The sequence below is a fragment of the Manis javanica genome, chromosome 1 (genome assembly GCF_040802235.1).
Source record: "Manis javanica isolate MJ-LG chromosome 1, MJ_LKY, whole genome shotgun sequence".
NCBI lineage: Eukaryota > Metazoa > Chordata > Mammalia > Pholidota > Manidae > Manis > Manis javanica.
The window spans coordinates 92,763,063-92,786,009 of NC_133156.1; the positions used below are offsets into that span (position 1 = coordinate 92,763,063).

Below are 22,947 nucleotides of genomic sequence, written 5' to 3' on the forward strand. Positions count from 1 at the left end.
CAGTCAAACTCCTAGTAAGAATGTATATTTTGCAATACCTTATTATATGATTTCCATAGATAAAATAATCCACCTGCACATATAAACTTAAAATATCTATTGCCCTGACAGTAATAAGGAGAAATCAAAAAAATAATAATAAAATACATTTTAAATATGTAAATGTTTAGAATACAAAATGAAGACATGAGATGCTTGCTTCTAAGTGTAGAATCACCATGAGCGCAACAAACACCAATGTAGACAAATGTAGGTGTGCTTATTAGCAACTCAAATATCCCAGCTAGTGTTTGTTACCCGTGGTGATGTGATTTTTGGAAATGAAAAACTCTTGGTAAAATTGTAAACAAAATACAATCTTTTGATTTATAAGTAGTTTCCCTCCTAGAAAATAAAGTATATATAAAAATTATGCAAAAAATACTTGCATTTATATATAAAATAGAAAAAGCTCTAGGCTTATTAGAAACAAAATTTTCACGTAAATGGATATCTGGGTAGGACACTAGAAAGTTGTGCAGTATGTGAGGCGATGCTTTGTGATGTGGAACTGTTCTGCGCATTATACATCAGTGGTCAATGGACCATGGGCTGGAGTGAAAATGTGCCAGTCCCAAGTCTGTGCTTCACTCATCTTTCTTGTACTTCTGTCATCTCCATGCAAAAAGTATGAACTAGGTAGCCAGTTATTCCAAGTCCAGTTAAAAGCCTGAACGTATTCTACAACTTGGAGAACACCCAGCAATGCTCAACCTCAATTAGCCAGCCTACAGCCAATCCACCAATGCATGGGTGAAAAGAAATGATTATGCTTACAAACTTTTAGGGTGACTGGTTAGGCAGCATGATGTACCAATACACTTCTGACATTTCAAAATTGTTTTTTGTTTTTTCCAGGATAAAGGGGGTGATGTATGGTTAAAGGATGAATAGAAAAGTCAATGAGAAATTCATGATGTTGGACAGGGAATGGATATTAGGAAAAAGAAGGAATGGGTGGGTGGCAACCAGGGAAAAGGAAGGAGTAAAGCAGTGCTACATAAATGCAGAGTTGGACAGGAGCCAAGTTGGTGGCATGAGTAGAGCAGTAGAAATTTCCTCCCCAAACCACATATATTTATGAAAATATAACAAAGACAACTCTTCCTAGAATAGAGACCAGAGGACACAGGACAACATCCAGACCACATCCACACCTGCGAGAACCCAGCGCCTTGTGAAGGGGCTGTCACTCGTGCCAGCTCTGCAAACTATATCTATCACCATGAAAAGGCAAAATTATAGGCAGACAAGGATCACAGAGACAACACCAGAGAAGGAGACAGACTTAACCAGTCTTCCTGAAAAAGAATTCAAAATAAAAATCATAAACATGCTGACTGAGATGCAGAGAAATATACAAGAGCTAAGGGATGAAGTCCAGAGGGAGATTACAGATGCCCGGAAAGAGATTACAGAAATGAAACAAAATCTGGAAGGATTTATGAGCAGAATGGATAAGATGCAAGAGGCCATTGATGGAATAGAAACCAGAGAACAAGAACACATAGAAGCTGACATAGAGAGAGATAAAAGGATCTCCAGGAATGAAACAACATTAAGAGAACTGTGTGACCAATCCAAAAGGAACAATATCTGTATTATAGGGGTACCAGAAGAAGAAGAAGAGAGAAAAAGGGATAGAAAGTTTCTTTGAAGAAATAATTGCTGAAAACTTCCCCAAACTGGGGGAGGAAATAATCAAACAGACCACGGAAATACACAGAACTCCCAACACAAGGGACCCAAGGAGGACAACACCAAGACACATAATAATTAAAATGGCAAAGATCAAGGACAAGGAAAGAGTTTTAAAGGCGCTAGAGAGAAAAAGGTCATCTATAAAGGAAAACCCATCAGGCTATCATCAGACTTCTCGACAGAAACTTTACAGGCCAGAAGAGAATGGCATGATATATTTAATGCAATGAAACAGAAGGGCCTTGAACCAAGGATACTGTATCCAGCACGATTATCATTTAAATATGATGGAGGGATTAAACAATTCCCAGACAAGCAAAAGTTGAGGGAATTTGCCTCTCACAAACCACCTCTACAGGGTATTTTAGAGGGACTGTTCTAGACGGGAGCACTTCTAAAACTAAACAGATGTCAACAGAGAAAATAAAATCACAGCAAAGGAAGCAGACCAACCAAATACTAACTAAAGGCAAAAAAATAAAATCAACTACCCACTAAAAGAAGTTGAAGGAAACACGAAAGAGCACAGAATAAAACAACCAACATATAAAGAATGGAGGAGGAGGAATAAGAAGGGAGAGAAGAAAAGAATCTCCAGACAGTGTATATAACAGCTCAATAAGCAAGCTAAGTTAGGCAGTAAAATACTAAAGAGGCTAACCTTGAACCATTGGTAACCACGAATCTAAAGCCTGCAATGACAATAAGTACATATCTTTCAATAGACACCCTAAATGTAAATGGACTGAATGCACCAATCAAAAGACACAGAGTAATAGAATGGATAAAAAGCAAGACACATGTATATGCTGCTTACAAGAAACTCACTTCAAACCCAAAGACATGCACAGACTAAAAGTCAAGGGATGGAAAAACATATTTCAGGCAAACAACAGAGAGAAGAAAGCAGGGGTTGCAGTACTAATATCAGACAAAATAGACTTCAAAACAAAGAAAGTAACAAGAGATAAAGAAGGACACTACATAATGACAAAGGGCTCAGTCCAACAAGTGGATATAACCATTCTAAATATATATGCACCCAACACAGGAGCACAAGCATATGTGAAAAAAATACTAACAGAACTAAAGGGGGAAATAGACTGCAATGCATTCATTTTAGGAGACTTCAACACGCCACTCACCCCAAAGGATAGATCCACCGGGCAGAAAATACGTAAGGACACGGAGGCACTGAACAACGCACTAGAACAGATGGACCTAATAGACATCTGTAGAACTCTACATCCAAAAGTAACAGGATACACATTCTTCTCAAGTGCACATGGAACATTCTCCAGAATAGACCACATAGTAGCTCAGTAGACCACAAAAAGAGCCTCAGTAAATTCCAAAAGATTGAAATTCTACCAACCAACTTTTCAGACCACAAAGGTATAAAACTAGAAATAAATTGCACAAAGAAAACAAAAAGGCTCACAAACACATGGAGGCTTAACAACATGCTCCTAAATAATCAATGGATCAATGAACAAATTAAAATAGAGATCAAGGAATATATGGAAACAAATGACAACAACAACACAAATCCCCAACTTCTGTGGGACGCAGCAAAAGCAGTCTTAAGAGGAAAGTATATAGCGATCCAGGCACACTTGAAGAAGGAAGAACAATCCCAAATGAATAGTCTAACATCACAATTATCGAAACTAGAAAAAGAAGAACAAATGAGGCCTAAAGTCAGCAGAAGGAGGGACATAATAAAGATCAGAGAAGAAATAAACAAAATTGAGAAGAATAAAACAATAGAGAAAATCAATGAAACCAAGAGCTGGTTCTTTGAGAGAATAAACAAAATAGATAAGCCTGTAGCCAAACTTATTAAGAGAAAAAGAGAATCAACACACATCAACAGTATCAGAAATGAGAACAGAAAAATCAGGACAGACTCCACAGAAATACAAAGAATTATTAAAGACTACTATGAAAACCTATATGCCAACAAGCTGGAAAACCTAGAAGAAATGGACATCTTCCTAGAAAAATACAACCTCCCAAGACTGACCAAGAAAGAAACACAAAAGTTAAACAAACCAATTACGAGCAAAGAAATTGAAACGGTAATCAAAAAACTACCCAAGAACAAAGCCCCCGGGCTGGACGGATTTACCTTGGAATTTTATCAGACACACAGAGAAGACATAATATCCTTATGTTCTCCTTAAAGTTTTCCAAAAAATAGAAGAGGAGGGAATACTCCCAAACTCATTCTATGAAGTCAACATCACCCTAATACCAAAACCAGGCAAAGACCCAACCAATAAAGAAAATTACAGACCAATATCCCTGATGAATGTAGATGCAAAAATACTCAATAAAATATTAGCAAACCGAATTAAAAAATATATCAAAAGGATCATACACCATGACCAAGTGGGATTCATCCCACGGATGCAAGGATGGTACAACATTTGAAAATCCATCAACATCATCCACCACATCAACAAGAAGAAAGACAAAAACCACGTGATCATCTCCATAGATGCTGAAAAAGCATTTGACAAAATTCAACATCCATTCATGATAAAAACTATCAGCAAAATGAGTATAGAGGGCAAGTACCTCAACATAACAGAGGCCATATATGATAAACCCACAGCCAACATTATACTGAACAGCGAGAAGCTGAAAGCTTTTCCTCTGAGATCAGGAACAAGACAGGGATGCCCACTCTCCCCACTGTGTTCAACATAGTACTGGAGGTCCTAGCCATGGCAATTAGACAAAACAAAGAAATACAAGGAATCCAGATTGGTAAAGAAGAAGTCAAACTGTCACTATTTGCAGATGACATGATACTATACATAAAAAACCCTAAAGAGTCCACCCCAAAACTACTAGAACTGATATCGTAATACAGCAAAGTTGCAGGATACAAAATTAACACACAGAAATCTGTGGTTTTCCTATACACTAACAATGAACCAATAGAAAGAGAAATCAGGAAAACAACTTGATTCACAATTGCATCAAAAACAATAAAATACCTAGGAATAAACCTAACCAAAGAAGTGAAAGACTTATACCCTGAAAACTACAAGTCACTCTTAAGAGAAATTAAAGGGGATACTAACAAATGGAAACTTATCCCATGCTCCTGGCTAGGAAGAATTAATCATCAAAATGGCCATCCTGCCCAAAGCAATATACAGATTTGATGCAATCCCTATCAAATTACCAGCAACATTCTTCAACGATCTGGAACAAATAGTTCAAAAATTCATATGGAAACACCAAAGACCCCGAATAGCCAAAGCAATCCTAAGAAGGGAAAATAAAGTAGGGGGATCTCACTCCCCAACTTCAAGCTCTACTATAAAGCCATAGTAATCAAGACAATTTGGTACTGGCACAAGAACAGAGCCACAGACCAGTGCAACAGATTAGAGACTCCAGACATTAACCCAAACATATATGGTCAATTGATATTTGATAAAGGAGCCATGGATATATATTGGCAAAATGACAGTCTCTTCAACAGATGGTGCTGGCAAAACTGGACAGCTACATGTAGGAGAATGAAACTGGACCACTGTCTAACCCCATACACAAAAGTAAATTCAAAATGGATCAAAGACCTGAATGTAAGTCATGAAACCATAAAACTCTTAGAAAAAAACATAGGCAAAAACCTCTTAGACATAAACATGAGCAACTTCTTCATGAACATATCTCCCCGGGCAAGGAAAACAACAGCAAAAATGTACACGTGGGACTATATCAAGTTGAAAAGCTTATGTACAGCAAAAGACACCATCAATAGAACAAAAAGGTACCCTACAGTATGGGAGAATATATTTGTAAATGATAGATCTGATAAAGGTTTGACATCCAAAATATATAAAGAGCTCACCCACCTCAACAAACAAAAAACAAATAATCCAATTAAAAAATGGGCAGAGGAACTGAACAGACAGTTCTCCAAAAAAGAAATACAGATGGCCAACAGACACATGAAAAGATGCTCCACATCGCTAATCATCAGAGAAATGCAAATTAAAACCACAATGAGGTATCACCTCACACCAGTAAGGATGGCTACCATTCAAAAGACAAACAACAACAAATGTTGGCGAGGTTCTGGAGAAAGGGGAACCCTCCTACACTGCTGGTGGGAATGTAAATTACTTCAACCATTGTGGAAAGCAGTATGGAGGTTCCTCAAAATGCTCAAAATAGACTTACCATTTGACCCAGGAATTCCACACCTAGGAATTTACCCTAAGGATGCAGCACTCCAGTTTGAAAAAGACAGATGCACCCCTATGTTTATTGCAGCAGTATTTACAATAACCAAGAACTGGAAGCAACCTAAGTGTCCATCAGTAGATGAATGGATAAAGAAGATGTGGTACATATACACAATGGAATATTATTCACCCCTAAGAAGAAAACAAATCCTACCATTTGCAACAACATGGATGGAGCTAGAGTGTATTATGCTCAGTGAAATAAGCCAAGTGGAGAAAGAGAAATACCAAATGATTTCACTCATGTGTAGATTATAAGAACAAAGGAAAAACTGAAGGAACAAAACAGCAGCAGAATCACAGAACCCATGAATGGACAAACAGGTACCAAAGGGAAAGGGACTGAGGAGGATGGGTGGGTAGGGAGGGATAAGGGGGGGGAAGAAGAAACGGGTTATTATGATTAGCATGCATAATGGGGGGTGTGAGAAAGGGGAGGGCTGTACAACACAGAGAAGACCAGTAGTGATTATACAACATTTTGCTATGCTGATGGACAGTGACTGTAAGGGGGTTTGTGGGGGGGACCTGGTATAGGGGAGAGCCTAGTAAACATAATGTTCTTCATGTAATTGTAGATGAATGATGATAAAAAAAAAAGAAAGAAAGAAAAGGGGGATTACTCCCTGATAGGATAAAACTAACTGCAAATCACTGATTAATGCATGCTTTAAATATCCTTAATTTTGATCATTTAAAGGGTGTCAGATGATCAGCTATGGAAGTACATTTTTCTGATAATATTCCTTTCTCTTAAAAAAAAAAAAAGCAGTTCCTGTGTGGTGATCTCCAATAAGTTCTTCACAATGATATAAAGGGCATATCAAAGTGTAGGCAAAGGGTTTGTTTTTGTTTATACAGAGGATCAAAGCCTAATTTGGCTACCCAGAAAACGAATGAAGATACAATATGAAGAAGAACTTCCAACATCAACATTCTCTGGAAGAGTCATTCCAGAAGATGATCATCAAAAAACTTCAACAAAGATCCTGGTGTTGTTGCAGTTGTAGCTGCATCCATCCCACCAGTTCCTGGACTTGCCATGGGAATGAAGAAGGAGATATCTAAGCTGGCCTGTGCATACAGTAAAACAACAAATTTGACTGGATCTCAACCAAGAATTAGGAGAAGTGCAAATTGCAGTGCTCCAAAATCTTGCGACTATAGACTATCTACTGTTAAAAGAACATATGGGATGTGAACAGTTCCCAGGAATGTGTTGTTTTGTCTGATTTTTCTCAAAATATTCAAATTCAGTTAGACAATATCCATCATATCATTGATAATTTTTCACAAATGCCTAGGGTGCCTAACTGGTTTTCTTGGTTTCACTGGATATGGCTGGTAATTGTAGGTCTGCTTTGGTTATGTAGCTGTATTCCTATTCTGTTAATGTATGTATGCAATTTAATTAGTAGTTTAAAACCTGTACATGCTTATGTTACTCTACAAGAAGATATGTCAAAGAAATAAAAAAAATAAAAATAAATGCTGAGTCACCAGCCATATGAGTTACTGGGATTTAGAAAAGCCCACCAACAAACAACATAAATGTGTATTTCATGAGCTCAATCCCCTACAATTACCTTGAAGGGCAAAATAAGCAAAGTCTGACTCAGGCTGACAGATTCATGAAAAGGCAAGCAGAGATGAAGAATAAGGTCCATGGCTTTCACAGAATAAAACCCTTGTCATCAAAGTTCAAATCATGGTTCATTTATCCTTTCAGATTGCAAATAGATATTGCATTAAATAACCAGCAGACCCACAGCAAGTCCATAAATATTCCGTTTTATCAACATTTTTGCTATCAAAGAAACTGGTATCATCTACAAAACTGGCTTCTATCATTGATATCTTAAAAATTAATTAAATGTATCATTCTGTATAGTTACTAATATTCTGATTATCTTAGGGCTGCTATTCAGTGATAACTTTTTTAAATTAGTTTAAAAAACTTGCATGTAACTACATATAATAACTGTTCAAACAGAATAGGGATGCATTTTAAATAACTCATATGCATTTTTAAATATTTTCAGATAATGCCATATGACTACATTTTCTAGAATCTATACAAAAAAAATACTGAGCTTTTAAGTATCAAAGCAAAGAAGAAAATACAGTTAGATATAAGAATTACAGAGGTCATCAAATAATAACTGAGTGCTTATCAATAACCATACAATAATTTTGACAACCTGGATAAAAATAGGCAAATTTCTTTTTTAAAAAATGCAGCTTATCAAAATTGACATAAGAAAAAATAGAAACTCTGGAGCATTTACCTATTTAAAAATGATTTTATAATTAATCAGAGACTTAAAAGCATTAGATGAAATTCCATACACATTCATAAGAAATTTTAGCAAACTAGAAACAGAAGGAAATACATCCGATCTGATAAAAGTGGAGGTCAAATGATAGAATCGCTAGTAAGGGATCTAGATTCGGGTCATAAGCAGAGCTGTTCCGCAGACCAGAGGAGTGTGGAACAAATAGGACTCTTTTTTCTGCCTATGGACTGAAAGTGTGGGCATCTAGAGACAGCACCCTGTCTGGGTATAGTCCTGACATTCTCACATCCATCAGCAGTGGTAAGGCTATGCCAAGCAGTTTCCCAGCTGGTAGGCATGCAAAAGTGAGCTTCTGAGTAGGAGAGCTGAGTTTGACACCTGCAGGGAACTGAACTCAACAGAGTGGAAGAGGATTATGACTAGAAGGGACATGCAAGGTGCTTCTGGGAAACTGGAAATGATCTCTTTCATGACCTGGTTGTTGGTTAAAGAGATGTATTTGGTTTGTGAAAATCAATCCCACTATACCCTTTTAACATGGGCCCTTTTATCTCTCTACATACTATACTTCTGTTAAAAAGGTTTAAAAAGTATTTAAATATTTTCAGCCCCTATGTGTCTTGCACCAGGAGCTACAGAGATCTCAATGACTTGTCCTCTTCCCTCGAGGTTCAAAGGACTCAGAATCCAGCAGGAAAACAGATTTAGAGAGGCCATGATGACACAGTGTGAGGAGTACTTGCCCAGCCATGGCTGGAGGAGACCTGGGAGAGAGAGCAAGGGGCCGCAGTTCTGCAGGGGAGCATTGTGAGATGTCTAGCAAAGGCTTGAAGGACAGAGAGGAGCTTTTTCCAGCTAAATCAGCATATGTTGGAGTGAGGGGAGAATAAACAGAAGGAGGGATGACGTTCCAGGCCCCTGGCAAGAAAAGATAAAATATTGCCTGTCTCCAATCCCATCAAATACACAGTCATAGTAGATTGAAAAATGTACCTGAAAGCAAAATATTCCAAACAGTAATACAGGCTTTTGACAGCTCTTAGACACATAGGATTTATTAGCAACAGGGGTGGGGATGAAGGAAAGGTCCTCAGCTTTAATAACCCAAGTCAGCAATGAGTAGTTCTCTAGGGCCACTATATTGACTATTAATGGGTGGGTTCCTTTTTCATTGAAAAAAAAATAATTTTATTGAGTACCAAAATAATTTATGTTTCTTACAAGTTTGATTACCTTGCCTGTATTATTGACTAGAAAAATATCCATGGGAAAAAACTGGCATTGCTTTTTAGCCATTAAAACATTAATATTTAGGTATATTTGAGAAACAGCATTACAAGGGCATTTTGAAATTAATTTTTACCACCTTATTGATGTCATAATTACAAAATATGTGCTCCTTCTTGAAAACTCAATTCAGATATATAGTAAAGTAACTACTCAGATACAAAGTAAAAAAGTAATACAGTAAAGTCTATGAAAAGTGATATAATAGAGGTACAAAATAAAAAGTAATATATATACAGTAAAAAGTAAGAATTCAGATATAAAGTAAAAAGTGCTAGGCCCTCTCCATTCTATTCCCAAAAGATAAGTTTAGACTTCATCCTTCTAGAATTTTTGATGTATCTTATATTTTAAATAGAGACCTACCACATACTCTGATCAATAAATTGTTATATTTTTAACTAATAACATTTCTTCAAAATATTTCCATGTTAGTACATGTTAACCTCATTCATTTCAAATGGATCTGATGGCCCTTTGATAGACATTTAGGTTGTTTCCAATTTTTCACTGCTGCAAGTAAAGATGCAATGAAAATGCTGTACAAAATTATGATGAGTTATCTTAATACTCTGATACCTCTGAGCATGTCTGGAAGGGAGGGACTGCAAAATCTCTCAGAAAAATAGTTCCCTCCAAGCAAAAGGCAATTTGAGACCCACTATTTATGGTCCTGGACAACAGGCCAGCATCAGAGCTACCAACTGATTGTGAATGCAGGGTGCTCTTTCATTTGAAGTGTCACTCACCAGCCCCCATTTATTCATACATTCTCAAAACTTTTCAGGGACATGAAGGACACATAGGAGCATTGGCAGATTCTACAATACTGGAACCAGGGCATTCTGGGCAGAGGAAGGCAGGCTAGGGTTAAGAACCACAGGAATGATCCCTGCGAATGCAAAGAAATAGTGCAGAATCTTTGCAGCAGGCTGGAAGGACACCAGAGAAACGACTGTGGATGCTACTGTGGGTCTACATTTCTATCTCTGCATTGATGTGGCCAACAAGAAATCAAGGCTACAGATTAAATTGGAGATTTCAAAACATAATAATCTTTATACTTAAATTATTTTTGTGTTCAATGCAACTCATGATGTGTTTAATGTGCATTAACTGAAGCATGCTATCACGTTGAAAATAACAACTGTGTGAAGAAGAATGGCCCCATGAAATTATTAAAATGTCACTTCTTAAATACAAACACACAAAAGCACAAAAATGAAAGACAATGCTGAAAAACTAAATGAAAGAACCACTAAAAAGTTATAATAAAGTGAGCATATTTTAAAACAGGCTTGTCAGAGCTTGAAATGTGGGCCACCTTCTCTATTCACTGCCAAAACGGGTGGCTGTTCCCTGCTGCACAGGCTCTCATGCTGTGTAACTCACCTGAGTAATTCATGGCAAAGACCAAACATCTCAGCTATTTCTCTTAGAGAAATTTCAACCCCAAAGAATGCTATTTATCTTGTGTGAATCTGCAGATTTTAAAACCTGAATATTGGTCGTGACAGCATCTAAAATATGCTGCTGGGGTTTCTAGAGCTAGAAAGGAAAAGACAGATCTAGAACTTCAAGTCTCAGTATTTCTTTCAGCAACTGCAGGAGCAGTGAGTGGGAGGGAAGGTCCACAGAAATGACCCAAGAATAGGAGACCCAAAGCTAGTTCCTTAAAAGCCCCTGATGTTCACTCAAAGGTCTGGACACATGAGGTACTTGTAATCAGGGAAAGACAGAATGTGGTTTGGTCAATTAAAAGTCATGTATCTGGGTAAAAACACAAGTTCTCTGATTAATGAGAGGCCTGGGGCCAGTAAGAAGACTAAATATAATGCTCCACATGTACATGCTATATGCAAATGTGCATAGATTCCTGGATCAACTGGCAGGGCCTGATGCAAAAGGACGATGCAGGGCTCATTGTTCAACGAATTTCAAAAAGTGACAGCAAAGCATAAACAAAATTCAGAGCCCTTCTAAATGTTAGGCCTTCTGTGGCTACACAGGTTGAAGGCTCGTGAAGCTGGGCCTAGGTGTTCATTCCACAGATGGGTGCTCCATGAGAACAAGACCTCTGTAACTGCACAGCTGAACCTCCAGAGCACCTTGCATTTGGTAAATAGGAAATATTTGACTATTTTAAGGATTGCATTATAAATAAAAAGGAAGTAGGATTTCATACCTTACAAAGGAATCCTTTCATTTTACAAAACAAACATTGAAAGAAGAAAAAAGATACCTGCTAAACTGAAGTGCCTACAAATAACATACTAGGAGCTCTATGTATATTTTCTCTACTTAATCTTCAAATGCAATCCTAAAAAGTTAATATCAAAATCATGTTTTCATGGCTGGAGAAATTAAGGCTCCAAGAGGTTAACAAACTTGTCCACAGTTTCAGCATTTTTCTCAAATAACTCATTAATTCATCTGATAATATGTATTGGGCTGCTACTATGGCCTAGATAGTATTTTAGACTGGAGGGACAAAACAGCAAAACAAAACAACAACCTATCCCAAATCCTGACCCTGGCTTCCTGAAGTTTATAATTTAGTCAGGAGAAATAGGCAATAATGAAAGAATTTCATTTTTTAAACAAAGAAAATGGTAAAATTAATGAGCTTGATAAACAGAGTTGCCAGATTTAGCAAATAAAAATATAGGATGCCCAGATAAATTAAACAATGTCATATACATAACACATAATTTTTAAAAATAAGTATATTCCATGTAATATTTGAGACATATTAAAAAATGTTTTGTGAATCTGAATTCAAATTTAACTGAGCATCCTATATTTCTCTGATAACCTTATTTATAAGGAAAAGTACATTGTGAGAGCAGAGGGAATTTTAACCTCACAAGAGGGGTTCGGGAAGCTACTCCAGAAAGCGCAGACTGGGCTGAAATCTGAAGATCATTAGAAATAATGTGGTGAAGGTAGGCTGGAGCAGGTGGTAAGGCTGCCATAGCAGGAGATAGGTGTGAAGGATGCCAGGATGGTAGAGGTCTGGGAGTTCAGCAAAATGAAACCTTACAGAAGGGAACAGGGACCAGACCACCCAGAGTCTCGAGGACCATGTTAAGGTCTTCAACCTTCATGCCACCAGACTGCAGGTCACATATGATATTCCTTCTGCCTTCCTTCTCTCATACCATCTACACAACTGTTTCTGCAGCGTCCTTCCCAACCACCCACCTTGCTACTCCACCTCTGACTCTTACCAAAAAGTCATCTTTAGGTCTGTCTTGCGAACTTGAATGTGATTTCTCTAAGAGCTTCAAGTAGATACTCAATATATAATAAAGAGAAGAACAACAAAACTTAGAAAGTCCACGTGGTCTGGGTCCTTGCCACACAGCCTAGAACTAGTTCAAGTGTTCCTGCAAGTATGGTCCCCTAACGGTGACATCCACTTGGCAGAGTTTGATAAACAGCATATTCATGGCCCACCCATGGAATTACTCAGTTAGGACATCTAGGATGGGGCTCAGAACTCTCCCTTTCAACAAGCTTCCCAAGAGAGTATGATATACACAATTATTTGAGACCTACTGGTCTGTTTGGGTATACCAGGATTCTAGTTCATAGAATTTTCAAATAGGGGTAAATTACAACAGAAAGCACTCGGTCTAATTTGTCATAAATCTCACTATGCTCCTGAATTGTAAGAGGGCCCAAGAGCTCATCAATATAATTCTTGATATGTAGTCTTAATCATTTGTACTAAATGCTGTCCCTGAGAAAAAATACAGCAGGCACAGTGTGCATTAGGTGGTCAACAGCAAAATTTAAAAAATCATCATGTTAAATTGATCTGAATATCTACTTTACATTAAGCTGAGATAATTATTTTTCAAATTTGGTCTTTAAAAAATATTTTAATGTGTATCCTATGGCATAATACAAAATCTAATAGACCAATTAGTCTACAAAAACAGAGCCCACAACTCCATGTAAAATTTCAACATGAGTTAATCAAAAGCACTTTTTATATTCTACTTCTAAGTAAACATCAACATAAAAGTATAAATCATATATTTCTGTATTTCATGGAGAGAAAGAACATTAGAACCAGAAAAGACCAAACCACTCAATCCACCCCTGTCCATTTTTTTCATTTTGTTCAATTCTTCCCAGCAGGGACACCATCATGATATTCAACTACTATCCATTGCCCCTAATTACAAAAGGTATTTGTGATCAAACTAAATGGTGTCTTTATACCACATTAAGACAAATTTCCAGCAAGAACTAAAATAGTAACTTCATCCCCCATTGTTACTTCAGCTGTGTCAGAGAAAGAAGCTTCAAATCCAATCTACTGCAACATTTTACACTGGCTGCTCCCTAGCGCTGGAATTGAGAAAGCAAAGCAAAAACAAAAACAACTTGGCAGTGTGGTATCAAAATTGCACACAGCTGGGGGGCTGCCCCTCCTAGGCTAACAGATTCAATCTAAATGATACATTTGTGGTAAATAGGCAATGATATTATATACATGGTAAACCAAGGGTCAGACAGAAACCTCATCAACATGGAACCATGAATCGGAGGTTTTTCTCTGATGCAGCAGCACAAAATAACAAGGATATTTTAACTTTCATTGTGCACAGAAATCTACTATTAGGTTAAGTAACATGAATAACAACATTGTGATCCTGTTAAGAGGGCATTTTGACAAATTAGATTTTTTTATGAAATATATCATCAGCAGGTTTACTACAGAGGAAGAGATAATTTCCCTAATTATAGGAAATGGATTTTCTGCTACTTGCTGTCACATGATACATTGTATATTATGATGCTATTTGATAATCTCCTTGAGGGTGGAAACTGCTTCCTCTTCTCTGAGGCACCTTCCACACTTAAGGAATGCTAGGGTTAATAACAGGCAGAATTTTTACCTAAAAGCTCTTAGACTAGTCTGCTCCAGACCAGAGAGGCTGCTTGTACTGTCACTGGGTCATGAAAAATAAATTTGATTTCTCTACCACATCACCAAAAACACTCAGATGTAATCCAGAGCCTTTTTTTTCCCTTCTCCAGTCAAGTCAGCAGCTAATGGCATTTGATTTTATATTAGACTGTTAGGACAACTCTATTGTCTGTATTTGCTGACAACGAAGGCCAAATTACATTAAAGGAACAGCACTGGGGGAAGCTTCCAGAATTTTTTAAAAGATGAAATTGTTTTCTTTTCCCTTAAAGGGATTTTGTTTCCTATCTTTTCCGTTCAGAGAATTTGTATGTCCCAGCTCTCTGAGAGCATCTCCTTTGTCTTCAAAACTTTGTAATAACAGCTAGTCTGAGCTGTTTTTTTCACATTTTCCAGATGTGGAGGATATGCCCAAGAGGGTAAATCACTCGTCCAAGATGGACAAAACCGAACACCTGGGAACGCAGGGACTAGTACCTTTGTCCCTGGGCTCTGGCTTTTCCTCCTTTCCTCCCTGTTGCCACACATACTGCAGATTTGGGCTCATTCGGGAAAGCCAGAGAAAAACCTTTACCCTTTCGGTTCCAGCTCTTTTAAAATAAAACAGAATGGAATGTGGATTGTGATTTTTATTTTCTGCCGGGGAATGCATTCACAGAACTGTTTTTAACACACATTCTTGTGTTATAAAAGACAAGCGCGGCACATTGTTTTGTAAGCCAGTCTCAAGCCCAGAGGTCAGGCCTGCTGGCACAACTGCTGAAGAATGGTGAGGCTTAGTTAGCACTAGAGTCCCGTGAACCTCAAGCGAGGCTTTCACAGGAAAACTTGCCACCGGCACGTGGCCTTTCAGAACTTGGCAATGAAAATGAGTGAACGCCAAAGACTTCAATGCCAAATTCTCTTCCAGGATTAAGGATAAGAATCAAACTGAAACAACTTTCTCCCGCTGTCAGTCAGCAAAATATACAGGAAGGAGGTCCAGTGAGAGAAGAGACCAGCAGGGCATCCCTGTCGTGGCGCCTTAAAAGTCGCCCCATCTCTTCAGGACCCCGGGGAGTGCCCAGCCGCTGCCGCGCCTTCCCGGCACTGCGGCGCACTGCGGAGCCGCCAGCCCGGCCCGCGGCCCCGGCCCTGCGGGGCTCTTCTGGTCGCCCGGCGCCGCAAGCCGCCCCGACCTCAGGCCGCCCGCCCCGCCGCCCAGCCGGTGGCTGCTGTCTGCGCTGGTGCGCTGCAGGGCATCCATCACCCGAGACCCTTTGACGCACACACGCGCGCTCCCAGACAGAGACTCCGCCGCCTTCCCCCTCCCGCCCCACAGCCCACCCCGCCAGCCCCTCGTGGCCCTGCATTTGCATCACTCGTCCACGTAGCCAGTGACGCGCGCGCCCCCCGCTCGGGCTGTCCCGGCGGCTCCTCCAGCTCGCGTGACTCAGCCCCTCCCCCCCGCCCCCGCGCGCCCGAGGTCCCCCACGCCAGCAGGAATGCTCTGAGCTGTGCATCTGCGGCGGGGTGCCTGCTGCCCGATGCCAAGTTCATCACCATATTCCGCAGTCTTCGTCGGCACAGCCCTAGGCGGCCCCCACAGCGTTCTGGAGAGGTCTTCCCAGTTCTAGAACCCAGGCGGAGGGGAAAGAGGCCGCCAATTGCGAAGGATCTAATGGGTTGGACGATGGGCTCCACCGCCCTGTTCACCTGATATCACCTCAGTAATTTATTTACGGTAATAGCCCCTCTCCTCCCTGGGCCTCAAGTCTATGGTTCTACTCGGCCGTGCCTGGCGCACAGTGGGCGCTCTATAGGTTTTTGCTGAATGAAGGCGTAGAGTAGCCAAGTGCCGGCGCTTACAAACAGTCACAGCCACGCGGATTTGCCTGCTCTCCATCCCTCTCTTGTTCTCGAGTAGGCACTAGATAGGGGCTTCGCGGATTTACGTAGAATAGTTTTCAGATCCCCAGTGTTTCTTTGAGGCTCACGCAGCGCCCATTGCTGCTGCCTCTTCTCTCCCGCCACCTGCACGTCTGCAGAGGGATCCCCGCCGAAAAGTTGAGCCGAAACCTGGGGTGGGAGTACGGGGCTCGGAGCTGCTTGTTTTGAATCAGCTTCACCTCGCCCGTCTACACACACGAGCAAAAGATCTGCGGAGGTCCCGGTAGAAAACGGGCGCGGCGCCTGAATCCCCGCGGTGCTGCCCACCCACCTGCCCCGGCAATCCGGGATAAAGTGAGCCCGCATAGCCAGACATACTCCCGGCAACAGGGCGTCACTCCATCTGTTTTACCCTGACTTCCCCGGTCCCGCCCCAGCAAAAGCGCCGGGACGGGCAGCACCTGCCACCTGCCACAGCTACCTGGGGTCAGGTGGGGCAAAGTTGCGCTTCTACAAGGCTGCAAAAAGTTCCCCAGGCTGCAGCGCCAGGCCTCCGGATCCGGAAGGGAAATTAAACTGAGGCGGGAAATCCAGCCACCCCTGCCGGGGACCCTACTCACCCTCCAGCCACCAGGTACCCTTGCCCTGGTTAGTGTCAGCGCTGCAGCCGCTGCCGTGCGGGCGTCGCTCCGGCTCGCTCCCAGGGACCGCCTCCGTCTGCCACTCTCTCCCGCAGCGCGAAGAGTGGTGACTCCTACAAGCGTTGTCAGCGGCGAGAGGAGGGGCGGGAAAGTGGCTTCGGGCTTGCACGCTGCGGTCCTCATCCGCCTCCGCCTCCGCCTCCTCCCCCCGAGTGCTGCAGTGCTGGGCGGCGGCGTGGCAAGTGTACCAGCGGTGCGCAGGGAAGGAGTCACCGCGCGCTGGCGACTCGGGGCGGGGGCGGGCTGACGCGCTCAGGGAAGTCGGGGCGCGGAGGACGGGCTGCGGCGCGGGATGAGTGGGTAGGGCCACCGCAAACAAGCAGGTACTTTTGGAGAAGTCAGGGCTCCGAGTCCATAGCAAGGGAAGGGGCACAAATCTTTAATTAGTTTTAATTAGTCACTGAGTGTGACTAGTCGTTGCGCGCCTGGGGGCGACGCTCGGAGTCTGGCCCTCCCGGGCAAGGCATTCTGAGAACTGGACTCGGCTGGTGCCAAGGTAAAGAGGGATCGCCCCCTGTTCCTGGGCCTGACATGTTAACTTTGGGTTTCCAGGGAGTCACTAGGCAGGACTAGGTCGACCAGTTCCCCCCACCTCCCACCCTGGTATACAAGTCAAAGGCAAGCTTAGGGTGCGCAGGAGCAGACGGCAGGAAACTTTGCCGGGTGTCTGGGATCTCCCCCATGCCAGGTGGGGCCAGACAGCCGGACCTCACAGGCAGACGTTGGAAGTGACCCTTTTGGAGGAAACTACCGAATACTTTTTTAAAAACCCACGGAAATTGTGCTTGTATTAAGGTTTCGCCCTTTGGCATGCTGGAGAGCCTAACAAGAACGTCCCTATTTCAAAGCGATGGGGCTGGGCAGCTGGGGAGAAACCTGCCCTGAAGAGGCCACACCCTAGGCTGGCATAGGAGGCCATCCTGCCTCTGCATAGGAGGGTGTCGCCTTCCGCGATTCTCCGGACGCTGTCTCTTCCCCTTACACACCCGTCAGCCCCCATCACCCGCGCTGCCACCTAGATGCTGGGCTTCCACAAGTCCCTGATCCTGCCATCTCCGCGCTCACAGGGAACCAGCGCCGGGTGGGAAGCTGCGCCTCAGGCAGCTGTGCTTTAGTGATGGGTGACCTGAAGCACCGGAGACAAAGCGCAATGCCTGTGCGGCTGCAGTGGATGAAACACACACACGCACGCACACGCAGCCTATCCACCAACGTGTTCTATTCGTGTAAATATGCCTGAATGAATGGGCGTGTGGATGTAAATATAAATTTACACATACATGTGCCCGGAAGGGGCGATATCAGGCACCCCCAGGGGCATTCTGCCCAGAAAAACTCTGTGGGGATGAGGCAGTACACGCTGAGCGGTGCTGTAACCTGAGATTTTTGGTTGGCAATATTATGCATAACACTGTGGAGAGAAGAAAATAGAGACAACCCGTGGCCCATAACTTCCCCTTCTTTCCATTTCCAGCACTCTCAAACTGTAAGTTATGACTCTCAGTGTCCCATTGGGCCTCCCCTTACTACATTGGTCTTTGAAAGCCCTTTTGGGTCTTGTTTTGGGTTTTGCAGTTTGCAAAAGGCTTTGTAGATTGCAACCATATGCAGCTCTGTAAGGTGGTCAGGTAACATGAAAATTAGGGAACATGCTAATTTGCATTTCATGGATGCTTCTGCATATGTGAATTATTTAAATAGCTATTTAGGCTAAAATCATTATGTTGTTATAAGAGGAGGAAAAATATACTCCCATGGGAGAGTCTATGAATCCAACATTGGAAGTAAAAGTGTGAAATTTAAAAAAGTCATAAATTTTATCCAGATTGTCCATATATATTATATATAAACTTTTGAGCTCTCAACTGCAAAATGTGCTAGTAATTCATTGAGTTCCCAAATGGATACCCTCTTGAGAACCTCTCCACAAATGTCATAGAATAATGGATTATCTCTCCAATGATAGAAGGTCAGAAAACCATGAAACAAACCTTTAAAATTATCAGTGTGCTCTGTGGTATGCTATCTCTTCCTTAAATCATTCCCCTGTGCCATCCATGGAAGAAACTTAAACAAGTGTATACATTTTTCCTAGCTGCTGGGTTTTCATGTCTTGATGCATTTGAAGATGACAGCTCCTACAGGAAAATTCCTGTTTGTGTTTGTGTGAATGGCCCAACTTAAGACCAGGTTGTGTTGGAAGAGGATGTTTTAATGTTGTGTCTTTGGAGCACAGCAAACATTTTCTCATGATGATGGTATGCACAGGCTCTTCAGCTTGCCCTCTAGAGTCCCACCTGGTGCACCTGTTGGCCTCAGGCCTACTGTATCCAGCACTCAGAATAGTCTTTTTCACACCTACAATAAAAGGACATGTTTTCTCTCCTAAAGACACTTGTCTTGTAGGAGCTGATGACAGGTAAAAGGGACATTTGCCCTGTACCCATGAAATCCCAGTGCTTTAAAGTCACTACCCTCCTACAAATGAGGAATTTTATTCCTCAGTGCTGTGTCTGCTCATGATGCTAGAAAGTAAGCCATTAAACTCACCTAAGGAGCATCAGAGATCTTTGTAAGGTGTTTTTGATGAAGTACAGGTGTTGTGGAGATTAAATCTGGTTATATACACAAGAAGCACAGTGCCTAACACACAATGGGCAGAGAATAATGTTAGTCCTCCTTCCCCTTTTAGTAGCCAGAGAGAGGTTCTCCAAAGCCTGCACCATTGGGGCGCTAGTCCTATGAGATGTTCCTGCAAACTCAGAGTAACACCTGGCTTCCAGAACAGGGATCTAGAGAGAGCCTCATACCCTCCAGCCAAGACCACACCTCTCCAGTTCTCCTCAACTCTGTCATTAGGGGCCAATAGCCAGGTACAGACTCCTACACTTCTTACCCTAAAGAATCACAGCTTCCCCAACACTCTGTCTTCAGTCTACCAATGTTAATCTCACTAAGCCTTTAATGCTTGTTCATATCAGTTACCAGAAGCAGCCCCAGAATCTCAAGTGCTTTTTGCATCTCCTACATTTTAATGCTCTTAAGGCTCAGCACATCTTACATTCTGTCCCTTTCTCCTGATTCAACTCCTGAAACCCTTTGACTAGGCCTGGAATGCAGAGTCCACTACTTAAAAATGCCCTATGTCCTCAGCCTCTTCTCTGGATGTTTCCTTCACTTCCTACTCTAATGGAAATCTGGTTCTCTCCCTAGAGGCTGCTCCCCAAAACTCCTGTCAGGTGACAGCTATTTTTTTTCTTCTCCAGCTCTTGTATCACTATATCAGGATGTAGGAAGGTGGTGTCCTTCTTGTTCCTCACTGCTACTTCTAGTGCATTCTTCACCCCTTCTCCCTAAAACCTGCAGCTTTGAATCTCACCTCATCAGGTTATTTCACCCACTCACTACTTAAATGTTGCTATCATGCTCAGACCTCAAGTCACTCTGCACCTTTCCTGACAATTTTAACTCCTGATTCAAGGTTACCACCTAAACACTAACCCTACCTTAATAATTTAATATACACAAAAATGCTCATTCTAACCAGTAATATCTGTAGTCCTGAGCAAGCAAGAGCCGTGTGCCTGAAGCTACCCTGTGCTTTAGGATGCCATACTTAAAAAAATTTAAGTCCCCCTTTGTGGGCTGGGTTTGCAGCCTCAGGTTTTCATTAAACTATGAATTCAATTTAATATTAGGCTGATAATCTCCCAGGGCCTTGGCAGAAGGAAATGAAAATCTTTTCCATAGGAGCTCTCATTTATCCTAGACTTCAAAAAAGTTCCCTCAAATTTTTAATGAAAGTTAGAAAATGATGGAACACACAAGGAAGGATGGCACCATGAAGGAGAGTCAGTAGACATAAGAGAAGAAACAAGTCATTCCTTAAGAAAAAACATCCTTCAGATGTTGCAATTATTGATCACTATTCTTACTTTTCTTGAAGAAAAATAAAAGACCAGCTTAGAATATTTGAAGGCAATAGAAAACTATAAGTAATGACCAATTATATTTGAAAAAGCACCAAATCAACCTTCTATCTAACTCTGATGGTTACCTTACCAACTACCACACATATATATACCTTTCCTACCCCCTTAAAGAATCTTGATTTTATTTAAGGACCAACCATATTTTTATTGCACACATAGATTTAAGAATACAGTTTTGCAGAAAATGCTAAGAGCATTTTTCTTCAAATTTTACAGAGATGCTTGAAATATATGGATGTTCTATTAAAATTCATACCATAGTGCAACCAAACCTAACTCCTAAATAGATGGATTGCAATTTGTTTAGAGTTTAAAGCCTTAATGGCAATAATCATTATTATGATTAATAATAATGAATGATAAAAATAAATTCAAGAAATAGTAAACAAGATTAAATATGGTTTAATGTGTCCTGAAGGAGTGGTCTCTGATTTGGAGGAGTTTTTGCTATGCAAATAACCTCCTATCTGGAGCCTCTGTGACCAGGGTCATGAATCATCAGTCCTCTTTCTGTCAGACATCATTTTACTTGATGGCCAGGTCATTTAAGATCTGTGAAAAACAATTACAAACCTTCTTTCTAGCTTCTGGGTAGACTTCTTTGAACAAGTCACTTCTTTCAAGGTTGTACTCACTCAAGTGTAGACCCAGCTTGCTGGGTCTCAGGAGAGCTTGTCCAGTCCATTCTGCCAATATTGGTGGTGAAGAACAGCAGCAGCAGGCACCAGCCTGTGTTCTCCTGGCTACTCCATCACCATCTTCATCCTGCTGTCAATGAGATGCTGTCTCTGGTCTCTGAACCCCTCACAGTGAGACAGAATCCATCATTTTTCACATAACCACGTGCTTTAAGTGGTTAAAGTACATCTCAGCAAATTTTGATTGGCTCAAACCAGTCACTTAATTCCAGTTCCCTTTTAGTGATTGGTTTGGGGATGGACATGGCACACAATTCCGGCCAATAACATGTGAAGTGAACACTTCTAGAGAGCTTTTGGAAATGGTTTCCTCACTTCTGAAAATATGAATGAAGAACAAAAGTCCTGTTACTGCTTTGAGATATTATCATACCTGAATATGACATATAGAAGGTCTGCAGATGTCCTGTGATGATGCAGGAGAGGTGGTCTAATGACAAAAATGCATGAAGGATGTAAGAGCCAAGTGAATTCCAGAAAAGTGGAGCTACAGCCCTGTACTGCACCTGGAAGAGCCAACCTCTGTCTGTGGTAATGAATTTCCTTTGTTTTAAAAGGCTGCTTTAAATTAGAGTGTTTTTTTGAAGCTTAAAGTATTATTACACTGGTTAAAAAGAAAACTACAGGCCAAAAGATGGAGTCACTAATGTTAGTGGCCCTACATCAGCAAACCAAGACTTAACACCTGACCTAAATGCAGTCTCAGCACCCCCAGGAATCTAACGGTTAACCTATCAACCTGGAATTTCCTGCTCAGTACTAGGAAAATTATTGATAGACCCTTCCATTCCCCTTAGGAGGGTGACTTTGCCTAAAATAATGATTCTCTGCTAATAATTTCCTTTTTTCCACTCCCTCTTTACCTTGAAAACCCTTTCCATCTCTGCAGTTCAACAGAGCTCCCCTCTACTTTCTAGAAGGGATGCTACCCAATTCATGAATCAATTAATAAAGCCAACTAAATCTTTAAATTTACTCAGCTGAATTTTTGTTATTTAACACACACTATCCCCAAGTCAAAGAGTATCTGGCATATAGTAGTTTCTCCCATATTTATACTGATCTAAATTGAGCTGTGTGTCAAGTTCATTTCTATTGAGAAAACAGAAAGGATGTCTCCATCTGTTGGTTATTAGATCAGAGAAGG

At 41.2% G+C, this 22,947-nt stretch overlaps 1 protein-coding gene across 1 annotated transcript in view; it reads right to left on the minus strand.

Moving 5' to 3' along the window:
• SV2C (synaptic vesicle glycoprotein 2C) overlaps positions 1-17,300 on the minus strand; it is a 226,014-nt gene extending 208,714 nt beyond the window's left edge. Inside the window, exon 1 of the mRNA XM_037000252.2 lies at positions 17,030-17,300. The gene's annotated coding sequence lies outside the window, so the exon portion shown is untranslated. The remainder of the gene's footprint in view (positions 1-17,029) is intronic.
• Between the last annotated feature and the right edge of the window lie 5,647 nt (positions 17,301-22,947).